Source organism: Podarcis cretensis, assembly GCF_951804945.1.
Source record: "Podarcis cretensis genome assembly, chromosome: 2".
NCBI lineage: Eukaryota > Metazoa > Chordata > Lepidosauria > Squamata > Lacertidae > Podarcis > Podarcis cretensis.
Window position 1 is genome coordinate 42,148,200 of NC_137171.1, and position 13,460 is coordinate 42,161,659.

The following is a 13,460-nucleotide window of genomic DNA, read 5'->3' on the forward strand; positions in this document are numbered from 1 at the left end:
AGACAGACCTGGGTAAAAGCTGTTTCTTGTATTCACAGAGATGGGAGGCCAACGTGGTTAAGTTTCACCATCGGGCAGATGATGGTGCAGCCTGAACCCCACATAACAGTTAACAGAGTTCTATCTGAATGTCTGCTACCCATTAGTGGTTGGCGAGATAGAGTGGCATGGCGTACATCAGTGTTCCCCAACCCCCGGTCCGCGGACCGGCACCGGGCCGCCTGAGGAACTTCAAATCATTTCACTGTGGCGGGCGGCCGAGGTGCAGAGCATTGCACCCTCTCAAGCCCACCCATTGTGTGACAATAGCGAATGAAAATTCGCTATTGTTACACTGATGCTCCTCCTGGCCAATCAGGAAGCGGGTCCTCCCGTGAGGTAAGTGCACGGAGGAGGGGACTCAGCTCAAAACAAGCGGGCCACGGAAAAATTATAAAACATTTACCGGTCCGCGGCGATAAAAAGGTTGGGGAGCACTGGCGTACATGACCTCCATTCATTACAGTAGCACACTGGAAGGGCAACAAGGAGAAATGAGGCAGTGGTAATGTCAACACAGTGCAAACACACTGGCAGGAGGTTTGAATTGGCTCTGCTGGTGTATTTGCACCATGCTAACCTCACCACCACCTTGCACACACACCACCTCTACTGGTACGTCACAGTGACGGTGGTGATGGGAGGTCAGGTAAACAGAAAGACAGAGGGGTTGCTCGGCTCCAAAAAGTGATTAAAGTAGGTGCCAGGTGGACATTTCAGGGGAAGGCATTCTTAGATGAGGGGTCACCACCAAGAAGACTCTGTTGCAGCCACTCAGCTGGTAGGGGCCCTTAATGATTGGTCCCTACAAGAGGTGTATGTATGGGTGTGTGTCTTGTATGAGTGTGTGCTGTGTGTTGCATGTGTGCATGCGTGTTAGCTTTGTCCCAGCTCCTTTTGCAACCCCCTTACCTGAAATGTAGCCCCATAAGTTTGGCCATGAGGCTTCAGCATGGCTTGAGCCATAGGCAGAATCAGGTTTGTTCTGCATGAGGCTTTGGTATGGTTCCTTGGCATATCCTTACCCTGATGTCAAAGCCACCTACATCCTTGCTCAGGGCTGGCTTCAGGTTTGAGCACCCCATTAGCACACTGGTGGCACCCCTGCTACATAAATGAGACTGCAGGCTTACCTGTTGACAGAAGCATCAGCAGTGCTGTGATCTGCACTCAGTTCCCCATCATTTTAATTACCCAAAATGCCTAGAGTCATACTGTGTTGGGGGCATTGTGAGTAATTAAAATGGTTGGGGGCTACCTGATGCAGCCATTGGTGTGGGGGTTCCAAGGTTCGGTCCACATCCATGCTAGGCCCTGTTGGGGCCCCAGCAGTTGCATGTCCTGGCTTATAACTGAAAGTGACTAAATTGTACATTACAGGAATAGTGTGCAAATCTTGCATAGCCATTAGGCTGGATAAAATGGGATGTGACATCCCTGACAGTATGGTTGCTCCTCCTGTAGTCCCCTCCCATGCCATTCCAGTAATGCAGAATAAATTGTATTGGGTCACATTGCAAAAATCATGCTAATGTTGCCTTGCTGCCTTCACCTAAAAAAATAAAAAATAAAAAATCTGGTATCCTCATGCAATATAAATATTTTAACAATAAATAAAACGTAAGAAATGTATGAGCAATCAAGCATTTCCTAAGTGAATGTGTAGAACTAAGCAGTCAGATTGTCATTCTTTCTGTGGTTTAAAAGCCTTTTTTACCAGGAGTAACTTTTCCAAATGGACAAACAGCACAAAAAGCAGCTTTAAAAAATGGTCTCCTGAAGGCCACCCACAGGAAAGAGAAACTATAATGCTGTAGGAGACAGGGCTGGAATTGCATGTTTAGAGCAGGGGCAAGTTCTCTTTTGATAGTTCAGTGTTCCTGGCATGCAGCCCAAACAAGGGGAAAGTACAATCTACTGTGCAGCAGGTGTCCTGCCTTCTACACCATTGGGTGGTGTTTTTTTCCCTATCGCTTGCGGCAGAAACAGCAGAGGAATGCAACCTTTTTCAGCTTAATCCTGGCCATAGAATACGTCCAATTCACAAAGACAGCTTGCTAGCAATTCACCATGGGAAGTGAGGATTAAAAAAAACCTGTGACTACAGAAAAGATATCTAAAGAGTGTTGTTATTTCCCTACAGGGGATCTTGTATTGCAACTGATGTACCACACAGATTGAATGGCAAGTGCTGTGATGGAGGAGGGTGGGCAGGAAGGCTACCCCAATCTGAAGCTATCGGGTGATTCACAAATACATGGGGATGAGTCTGCAGCAGTAATCGCAAGTGCTCAGGCCCTTTGTGTTCCTCTCCTTAGCTAAGGAGGAAGTGGTAAGACTTCAGCCTTTTGCCTAGTTCCTAGGGAACTCAGCAATGCTTCTTTATACACCCATGCATGTAGTATACTCACACCTGTTGGCTGGCACAAATGAATGCAGGGGACGGGTGGCAGCACTGCAGCAGCAGACTTCACATGGCGTCGATGCACATTCATTTAAATTTTACATGGAGCCCTTTGCATACATCAGAACAAATTCTGTTGTGTCAGAGTTCCTAGCATCATGTCTGACAGAAAAACAGACATGCATGTGATTAAATCTAACCTTTCTTTTTTGTTGGTCACTCAGTTCCCTTACTTGCAGTAACTTGCAGCATCTGACCAGGCATTGCAGCATAGCTGTCAACTGTCCCTTATTTGGCAGGAAAGTCCCTTATCGCAGTGCTGTGTCCAGCTGCTGTCCCTTATTGATGATGTCCCTTAAATTCCCCAGGTTTCAAAGGAAGCAGCTCCTCTCCCTCCCGGCCAGGGAGGAAGGTGGTTCCAACTGTGTTGCTTGGCTGTGTTGCTCACCCAATAAGGAGTCTAAGAATGACTGGGGGGTGGAGCTTGCATGCCTTGTGCCGATCAAATCGGCCGTGTTGCCTGGGGACACGCCTTTGCTCAGCGCTTCCCAGTGCAGAGGTGACGGTGGTTTTCCTTGCTGCATCCCCTTTGCCGGGCTGCTGCGCTGTGGGAACCACTGCTTGAGGCTTCGTTTGGCTGCTGGCTGGGTTTTCTGCCTTTGGCTTGGAGGGGCTCAGAAGTCAAACATACCTGTGTTCGGAAAATCCCTTATTTTGGCTGCTGATCCCTTATTTTTGAGGCTGCTGGTCCCTTATTTTCAAATCTGTAAGTTGACAGCTATGCATTGCAGATGTATTCTATTGATGGTTTGATGAATATCTCTGATGACTGCCCTAAAATACATTGATGCATAAGTCAGAAGCAGGGTAGACCTGGAGTTAAACTAGCCCATACAATTAGCCAAGGAATCAGAAAACAGAGGGGGTGGTCATGGAGGAAAAAGAGGTAGTCAGGAAATTGTGTCATAAGACACCACTCATAATACACACTATGATTTTTCCTCCCAGGAACACATGGATTAGTAGTACACATGCATTACCCCACCCCCTGGTTAAAACTAAGGCCAAAGTAAGTTATTATGTGTGGAAATCATTTATGTAAGGCACAAGGTTAGGCTAGGTCCTCATATATAGGATTGCAGCTTTCTGCCCAGAAGAAGGCACACACATTATTCACTTTACTGCAGTACATGGAGACAGGAACTGGCAATGGTTATACAATGGAGTACCCAAGATCTAGACTCTGGATCTGCAGCATTTTGTTTAATACCCTGCTTGTAGTTAGTGCATGCTGGATAATTGCTGGGTATTCACTGAAGCTAGGTGCACCATTAAATAATTTTACAGTTGATTCCTCAGGGGAATGCAACTTTATATGTCTGTGCAGGGATGTAAATATGTATCTGCATCAATGACTTTTACACACAGTGGCAAATGTTGTTAATATACTCACAACTGAATCCCAGACAGAGCTGTTTCAGTAGAACAGCGGCTCTTGCTCAGAAATGCACCCTTTGAACAATCAGTAGAGAAGAGTTGAAAGCAAACAAAAACCAGAGAGCACTAGATCAAGAAGTGCTACTTATAGATTGCAAGTTCCACGTCATGAGGCATGTATAAAAATGTAGACTTGAACACTGGAATTTCTATCTAAGATCTCTCTAATCAAGTTGAAAACATTCCGCAAACCTCCAAAGAGTTGTTCATGTAATAAAACATTCTTAATAATACTTAGTATTCAAACAGTATTCATGCATATCACTAGCCTTGCAATAAACTGTAAGGTAGGCAAATATTATTATCTCTATATTAGAGGTTTGCAGCGGGGGGAGCAGAACTGAGAAATAATGGTCTGTCTATGCCTAAAGTTATCCTGTGAATGCTTGATTAAGCCGAGAGTTGATACCAGGGTTTTCAGCTCACAGCTTAATCAATCTTAACCACTATGGTAAGCCATAGATTGATTGACTGACTGACTGACTGACTGACTGATTGATTGAATTTGTCTCTTCTCTCAACGGAGTCCAGGGTGGCAAACACCAAACAGTACAATTTAAAATAAAAAACATATTAAAAAATTAAAAAACAATTTAGAACTATCTAAAAACATTTAAACAATTAGAATATCTGAAAACTTTTAAAAGCAACTACATACCCTGAAACACTCACACAAACATGATCAACAAAGAAAAAGAGAGGTTGGAAAGACATACCTATGAATTGCTATCTCTCTGGGCTTGGCCAAGAACAGCATACCTTTTCAGCCCCAGTGAACCAACAGTGCCCAGCAAGACAGGCAAAGAAGAAAGATTTCCTCTCTATCCCCAAGTCCTTGGGATCCCTTTTAACTCTACAATTCTATGATTCTATGAAATATAACGTAATGTTTTAAGTCCAAGGCTCCCTTGACCAACTGCATTCTTTCGGCAGCTCAGGAGCCCAGTTATGTCACCCCTTGCCTGCAGAGCTGGCAGCCTTTCACCCCTTTTCGAACACCCTTCCTTGTGGAGAGTTCCCTCAGCCTCCTCTCCTCTTCCCTCTCCTTCGAAGTCCTCTGGGCGGCCTGGTCTCTGAGCTGCCCCCCACCCCCACCCCAAAGAGAGGTGCCTCCTCACACTGCCTCATAGGGGCCTGGGACTTGTTTGTCCATTCCCAACAGCAAGGGATGGCAGACTGGCTGGCTGGGCTCCATCACCTGCTTGCTTGCTTGCTTGCTTGCTTGCTTGCTTGCTCCAAGTCTGCCTCAGCTCCTGGCTACCAGCAGCCCCTGGCCAGCCCCAGAGGCACCATTCTCCTGTGGAGCTTGTAGCCAGGGCTGCTGCAACAGACAGCCATGCAAGCCTTTGGGAGGCAGAGACATGAGAGGGCATCAGAGGTGGGAGGGGAGGAAAGAGGGACAGTGGCCACAGGGCAGTGCTGCCCACGGCACCCCTGACCATCGTTCAACCCACCCCAGGGTGCCACGACACACTGGTTGAAAACCACTGGCCTAATGGAACAAAATACAAAATTTACTCTTTTTAACCTCCAGAGGCTCTCAGTTTATATGTCATTTTATCTAGTGGTGCTGATTCCCATGCCTTTGTGTACCAGTGAGAAATATATGCTCTGGCTAGTTCTCTCCAAAACCAGGTTATGGTGGCTCTGGCTGCAGTTAGCATATGGATAATCAATTCCTAACAGTGTAATCCTTTATCATTCTCTTCAAAGAACCCATTTAGGTGAGATGGACCTAAATGGGGGTTTGTTCCATATTGCCCACCATTTATCTTCCTCCAGTTTCAAACGGAGTTCTTGCTCCCACATCATTTTAAGGCCTCCTTCACTTCCAGTAAAATTTAATTGCAGAAATTTTAATAGCTGATGCATTTCGAAGATGTTGTTCCTCAGGGCTGCCTGGGTGCACATCATGTTCATTTAGTTATACAGCCCTGTTGAAGACATAGTATGTGCACCCAAGTACTCCTGAGGGAGAATATATTTGAAACTAACCAGGCTGGTAAATCTTTTGCAACTTTAAGACTCCATCTCTCCTTTGTTTTCCTCTGATGTGGGTGCCTTCCCTCCTTTTCCTTTTTTGAGTGCAGAGGAGTGAGGATTCCTCACATAGGAGATATGGAGCAGGGGACTTGGCTTAATTGAGTCACTAAATATAAGGTTGAAAAAGAAGCCATTTGTGCTCCGGGGCCACCGAGACATGTCATTGAATTGTACATGGAAACACATTACGCACTGACTGAATTGCATGACTTGTCACCACATCCCCTGCTGTATCAGAGATGAGGGGGAAGCCATTCCTGGGAGTTGCTCACAAGCTATAACGGATGCCAGATCAAATGGAGGTCAGCACAAGCTGTGTAATTAGACATCAAGGAAGAGACGCATTCTGATCATAGAGGAGTTGATGACAGGTCTTCTGCATGAAAGCACAGTCTGCACAGAGACAGGACCAATGAATACTAAGGCTGAAGTTATATGCACATTTTCCTGGGAGTAAGTCCTACTGAACTCAGTGTGGCTTACTTTGCAGTAGACGTGCAGTTGTAAGGCTGCAGCTTGAATTATAGCGGCTTGCCCCCAGTATGACATTTCTTAGTGATTCACCCAGATTTAATTCATTTTCCCAATATGCTTCAGTCTTACTCTCCAAAGCTGCAGCCACAAAGGTATACAAATAATTCTCTTTGCCATGAACATCCATTGTGGAGCTTGTTAGCGTCTTCCACAAATTCTCAGCATTTTTCATTGATATGTTTTCTGGCAAAGTGCTGTCATTTATAACAGCGTTTTGTCAACTAAATCTCCCTCTTGGTATTTTGTGAAGTGACTGATTCTCAGATTGTCTGAACAATTAACAGGATCTGGTGCTTAGTATGCTGTACTGTAGTTTTGTACAGTTTCATATTGCAGTATGTTGCTACTACTTGTTCCCTTTCCAGCCATCTGCTCCTCTTCCTGCTAAGCTTTGCTGAGCTGCATTTATACCATACAGCTGACTCCTCTGTGGAGGAGCTTCCTTTTTCGTTATGTTGCTCATCTACTCATTTGGTATGGAGGAACATACAGAACAGACAGCACTAGTTTTGTCAGTCTCTTTCTTAAAAATGCCTAATGTAGAGTCTAGGATTTCCCAGACTAATCCAGAATACTGGAGTCAGCAGCAGTGTTCGGGCGAAAATCAGTTAAAAAAAAAAGTCCAGATGTATTGCAGTCATGTTAGCAGTGCCGTTTTAGCCGATCTTCCATAAAAAAATACCTCAAAAAATGGCATTTTGGGGGCGATTTTGCCAAAAAAACCTCAACAATTTACCCCCCCCCCCCAAATCTGAACAACTTTCCTGTCTGGATTTTCCCTGTTTGAAATATGGCAACCCTAAAAGGAGTTGCTCTGCTTCTCCTCATCAGCAAACTGTCAACATCAATCAGTACAATTTCATAATAAATATTCCTAGGTCAAATCAAGCTGGAAACACACAACCTTTCTATATGGTTGTATTTCTATATGGTACTCCTAATCATATATATGTGCTAACAAGTTGCCAGGCTCACAGCATTCCTTACTGGCCAAAAGGAAATTCATGTCCCAGCATGCTGAGGGAGGAAGGAAGTCTGCCTTCCTTCCCCTCTCGGAATATTTATCCTATGAATTCAATTAGCTTTTAACGAGGGTGAACTGCTACAGTGTTAGCAAACACAAATTGTAAAAGGTACAGCAAGAATGGTCAGGGAAGTTAGAGCCTGAGCTTTGCTACTGTGCAGGTGTGGCACTCAAGGAAATGGCTCTGAAGCTACTCATAATAGATAAATGATTCTGGCACATCTATCTGGCTAGACTCTAGAGGGTCTACCATGGTAGCAAAACTACTAATGTTACATATTGTGGTTTGATTGCCACCATGACAGCAGGAGTGGGGACAATCTGTATAACCAAGGCTAGAAGCTAGTAGCTCTAGTAAAATACAAATTTATTTATCTTTTTTTCCCCTGCCTTGATTCAGATAGGAGGGGCATCCTGAACATAGCAATACTTTTGGGTTGGGACTGGTTGAGTGCTGAAGAGAGCTGACTGGTCAGAGAACATGAGATGGACAGAAATATCTCTCTAAATTCAAATGGGAGGACATGAGTGTGCTTGGAACAGGAAATACGCCCCTTTGAGATTTGGGGTAAAAAAAAGTTTCAAAATTGCCTGCCATTTAACTTGCCTTGGTTTGCTGTAAAAGTCCAGCTTCCATTACAGCTTTACCAACTGCCCGAAGAGGTATAGTCAAAGAAAAGTTTAGCTGCTTGATTTTCACTTGATCCAAGTATTACTACTGGAATGTGTCTGCTAAACAGGTCATTTGAAAAATGAATAAGAAGAGCATGTTATGCCTGTATGCTCCGTAAGCTTGGCCCCATAAAAGTAATTGCCTTTTTGTTTTTATCTCCATCATGCTTTTGGACAAATGTAATTACTTCTGCATATCAAACCATACAGATCTGGCACATTCCTCAGTCTGTGTTTCTATTCAACTCTGTCATAAGGGACATGAGGAGGAATTTACTTGAATTCAGGTAGCATAATTGGTTGAACAACATTATGCAACTTGCTTCCTTTCCCAAGTCCCTGTCATCTTTACGGTGCTGAAACTGCTTAGAGGCTGTGATAGGAGGTTAATCTTTTAATGGGATTTTAAGTGTTATGTTGCTGATTTCAAGGAAGTGAGTGAAAAACTCAAGATCATCCTGTATTAATAATATGTCAACGATGTCAAAAAATGTAGATTGTAGTTGTTATGGAGAACTTTAAAAACTAGGAGCAAACATCAAGCAGATTTGGGTTAAAGGTGAACAGAGCAATGATCATCCCACTGATATTTCCTTTTCCCATCCTAGGCTCTCGTAATGCAATGAGATTAGTGTAAAGTTGGCCTCTATGCCAGTGCATGACCTGCTTTGGGGTGTATTAAAATGGAAATGCTTTGATGCAAATATAATATGGGAGCTACTATTAATGCCTCCTAACTAATATATATGTAAAGTTATGAGCATGCATGTAAACAAGGGTACATTGCAGAAATAATGTTGCATTCTTAATTACAGGGCCTGCTGCTGTCAGCAGACACTGCCTGATGATATCAGATCGCTATTTCAGAAGCAAAACTAATACGTCAATGTCAAGGAAAATGAGTTACTTACCAACAAGTGTATGAGAAGAGTTGGCCCACACCATTAATCACATCAGGCATTTGGTAGCTGATCATATAATATCAGTATAATAATTTGTTATTCCTTGTTGTACTATCAGATGAATATATTTGCTGAATAATTTGGCAAGCTCCAAATAGGCTGTAATTCCCTGGAGTGACATATATTTAGGATCTGTCTCTATTTCCTTCAATCCTCGCTGAAAGGACTGTAAAAATCCAGACACTGTGATTGCTTTTTCTCTGGCTGTTGCTTTGAAAACATGGACTATACAGAGATATGTCCAGCTGATTCCAGCTGCTGTCTGAAATTTGAAAGACTGCAGGAAAATGCAGCTCCCTTTCATCGCCACCTCCATAATTTGACTCTCCATATGAGAGACTGTAACCCATTTGCATCCCCTGTTAGCTCTTTTATTAAGTCAGTCCTGAAACATCACCCGCGCATGCAGGACCTACACTTCAAGCAACCAATCCTCAATCTTTTTACTCAAGAAGCCCCCTCTGTTGTCAGTTGTCCCTTCTGCCCCAGAAACCAGTTCCCTTTCCCCTCTGAGGAAATAATCCTTGACACATCAGCTTGGCCTTTTTATGTACCTGAGTAAGAAATGAGGAAGGGCCCAGTTCAGTGGTAGATGACACTCTTTGCATGCAAATTGTCCCAGACCTCAGACTGTGGCATCATCAAGAAAGGCTGGGAATGACCCATGCCTGAAACCCTGGAGAGCCACCTCTAGTCAGTGTAGACAATACCAAGCTAGATGGATCAATGGTCTGACTTGGTATGAGGAAGCTCCCTATATTCTGAACCTGATCCCATTATTTGTCCCTGGTTAGGTACAACAACTATGCTTTCAGTCCCCACTCTTCATCCTGCTAGCAAGCCATCACCCTCGCCCAGTGATGACTACCTTGACTGACACCTTGGAGGATGGAAGACTCCATACTGTGTCTATGGGCCTCTCATTGTCCCAGACAAATTCTACTTGAGCTCACTAATATAATTAACTGCATTTATATCCTGCTTCTCTTCAACAAAGGAGCTCAAGGTTACATACGTGGTTCTCCTCCCCATTTTCCCCCTCACAACAGTCCTGCAAGGTAGGTTAGCTGAGAGAAAGGGACCAACCCCAGAGAGCTTTGTGGCTAAGTGGTGATTTGAACCTGGGTCTTCCTAGTCTCAGTCCAACACTCTAACCACTACTCTACATCGACTCTTTTGTCAAACCTGACAACACCTTCTAAGCATGTCCCAGTCACCTGGGTTTTTTTAAAAAAAAAAATTCTAAATTCCAATAATTTGGGAAAACTAAGAATAACTCAGAGCACAAATACAAGGAGCAGCTGTTATTAATAGAGATTACAGTTGGGATGTTATTCACAGAAATAAAAAGTGCATAAAAAGAAGACAAGAAAGAATGGAGTCCTATTAGTCCAGGCACCACAAAAGAAAATGCATATTTCAAGTGGGGGCTGAACTGGCTAGAAGCTGGTGGCGGATAGCTAATAGGGATGATCATTTGATGTTTCCTGAATATACAGGGATGATGGAATGTTTTCCTCGATTAACAATTTATCTGCCAAGTGGAGTTTGAGACCAGTGGAGATGATGTGGTGGGGTGGGGGGATAAGAATAGTAGCCATTTTTCAGCTTTGAGTTGGGAAACACTACGGCGGACAGACATTGAGCTGGGAGGGGTTAGCTGGGGTTGGCTAAAACCGCAGCATTATTGGTGTTTAGTTGCTCCCTTTGGAACTGATGCAGAATCTGTGGTTTTGCTGCCTGCTCTGAAACCCCATTTGCTTCCATGCATGCCCAGCTTGCGCACTTGTAGATAAAACAGAAATGATGCAGATCTTCAGTGTGCACTCTCTGATCTAAAAGGAAACTAAACTCTTTGGCACTTTCCCTGAACTTCTCACCTTTTAGGAAAGTGGGGCATATGGAACACTATTGTGCCTTTGGTCACCCGGCATTGCACCAGCAGCACAATCACTTAAGCTACTTCACTGACCTAGTATCAGAGCTAAGGGTGGCTAATGTTACTACAGTGGTACCTCAGTTTAAGAACAGTCCTGTTTAAGAATGATTCGGTTTACGAACTCCACAAAACTGGAAGTAGTATCCCAGTTTGAGAACTTTACCTCAGTCTAAGAATGGAATCTGAACGGTGGAAGGGCACTGGCGGCGGGAGGCCTCATTAGGGAAAGCATGCCTTGGTTTAAGAACAGTTTCAGTTTAAGAACGGACTTCTGGAACAGATTAAGTTCATAAACTGAGGTACCACTGTATACTGTCTATGCCTGGAGCCAAGGCCTGCCCTGTCTGCCAGTGGAAGTCTTCCCTGTGCGGGATACATACGACTTGTACAGTTAGGAGATTCAGAGTACTTTTGAGCAATTGCACCCAGAATCTGACAGATGACTAACAAGTAACCACTTGCTGTTCTATAAAATATTGTGGTGTATCTCAAATGGCTGTTTTTCTTTCCTTTTCTTTGTAACTCTAGTGATAGGTAAATCACAGCTACATCCTCTGGAATTTGCTCTAATATTCATGTATATAAAACCAGTGAATAATATACCACTCCCCTGAGCCCTTTCCTTCCCATATTTCTGGAGCTTATACTGTACCTGCAAACCTTGAGTCTTTTTGTGTTATCATTTTAACAACAGCCCCATGCTTCTCCGCCTGCTAAAGCTGAAAGTGTGTATGTGTTAGTTCAAGTACACACTGCTAACATTGCAGGGTGCCTCATTTGATTCCTCTCCTGCAACACACTTTTATATTTATTCTGCCAGAGCTAACCATAGGAACGTAGGTATGAAACTGCCTTATAGGAGATCATACCATTGATCCATCTAGCCCGGTATTGTCTACTGATTGACAGTGTCTCTCCAGTGCCTTGGCGTCTTTTTCATCACCTTATCTTTTTAACTAGAGATGTCAAGACTTGAACCTGTGATTTTCTGCACACAAATCATGCATCCTCCCTGGGGTCCTTCAGACCAAAGGAAAGGGTATGCTCTGGCATAGTAAACACCAGCTCTTACCATGAGTCACTGCATTCAAACAGCATTTTCATCACATGAAAAAGTAAGATCAAACACACACACACAATGCTCCTCCCTCCAACATGTAGTCATGTGCTCACAGTTCCTTTTCTTTCAGTGTGACCTAGGTACACCTAACTTTCTCTGAACAGTCCCTTTCAACTTTACTTCATACATATAAATAACTGTTATTGTTTAAGTAGGAATGCATGGGGCTAATTAGGCGTATAAATTTTAGCAGAAGTGTAAGGAACTAATACAGCTCTACCATAAGTTGTATAGTTTGGGCAAGGGATAATTGGTTTCATATTTCCTCTCTTTTGGGTGTCTACTGTTTGGAATGTATTTTGTTGTCTTTGTTTCCCTCTGCCAGAATACATGGGCCAGGATGCTGTTACTGGACAGATCACAATATCTTGTCCTTTGGTTATGTGGCCCTGTTCAATTATTTTTCCCTTCTGATTTCTGGTGGATGTTTGAATCAAGGGTTCTATGACATGTACAGGACAATATTTACAGCTGCCTCTGAGCAATTCCACATCTTAATGTTCTTTCTCTCCATGTGTGTATTTGGTCTTCTCCAAATGCTAGAAGAAATTTAGCAGATAATATTTTTCAAGCTTGAAATATAAAGCTGGCTCAAGTCATTTTGCTACCTGAAACACAACAGGAAATGGTGCCCCTCCCTCAAGTCAAGGTGTGTGGTAGCCCAAATTATTTTGGTATAACAAAAAATCCACAAGCACCTCTTCTTGAGAATAAAAATGATACATAACTCTCCTTTCATGACACCCAAAATCAGCTGTCCCATTTTTCCTAAAACTAGGGCTTGCCTTGCATGAAGATCCAGTGATTTGAAAATACTCACAAGCAGAATTTCTGCAGGTCACAGATCTGTTAAAGTACAGGAGTGCAGCCAGAAGAAAATATTACACCAGCACTAAAAAAGCTGTCAATCACCTTCCCTTTGGCCTGACCTACAGCTGCCTGAGCATGTGGGAACCAGAAAGAGTTGGTTTGGATTTCAGAGAGGACAAATCCTGCAGATGCAAACTGGAGGGCGATACAGAAAGCCATGGTGGGATTGTTGTCATGAGGGTTTTGTTATGTTGAAGAGAAATTGAGTAAGAATCTGAAACAACCCCAGTGTATTTGTTTTATATATATATAAAAAAGATGAGGTGGAATTCTGCTTTCCAGGAGATTAGAGCTAGGGTTGTCAAAGTGCTCATTTTACTGAGGATTACGAACAAGGAATCTCTATTGATTGCTGG

The 13,460-nt window shown here is 43.4% G+C and overlaps 1 protein-coding gene across 8 annotated transcripts in view; it reads left to right on the plus strand.

Moving 5' to 3' along the window:
- Positions 1-13,460, plus strand: part of SHISA6 (shisa family member 6) — a gene marked incomplete at its 3' end in the record, with an annotated part of 291,216 nt that overhangs the window by 174,633 nt on the left and 103,123 nt on the right. The window lies entirely within an intron of this gene.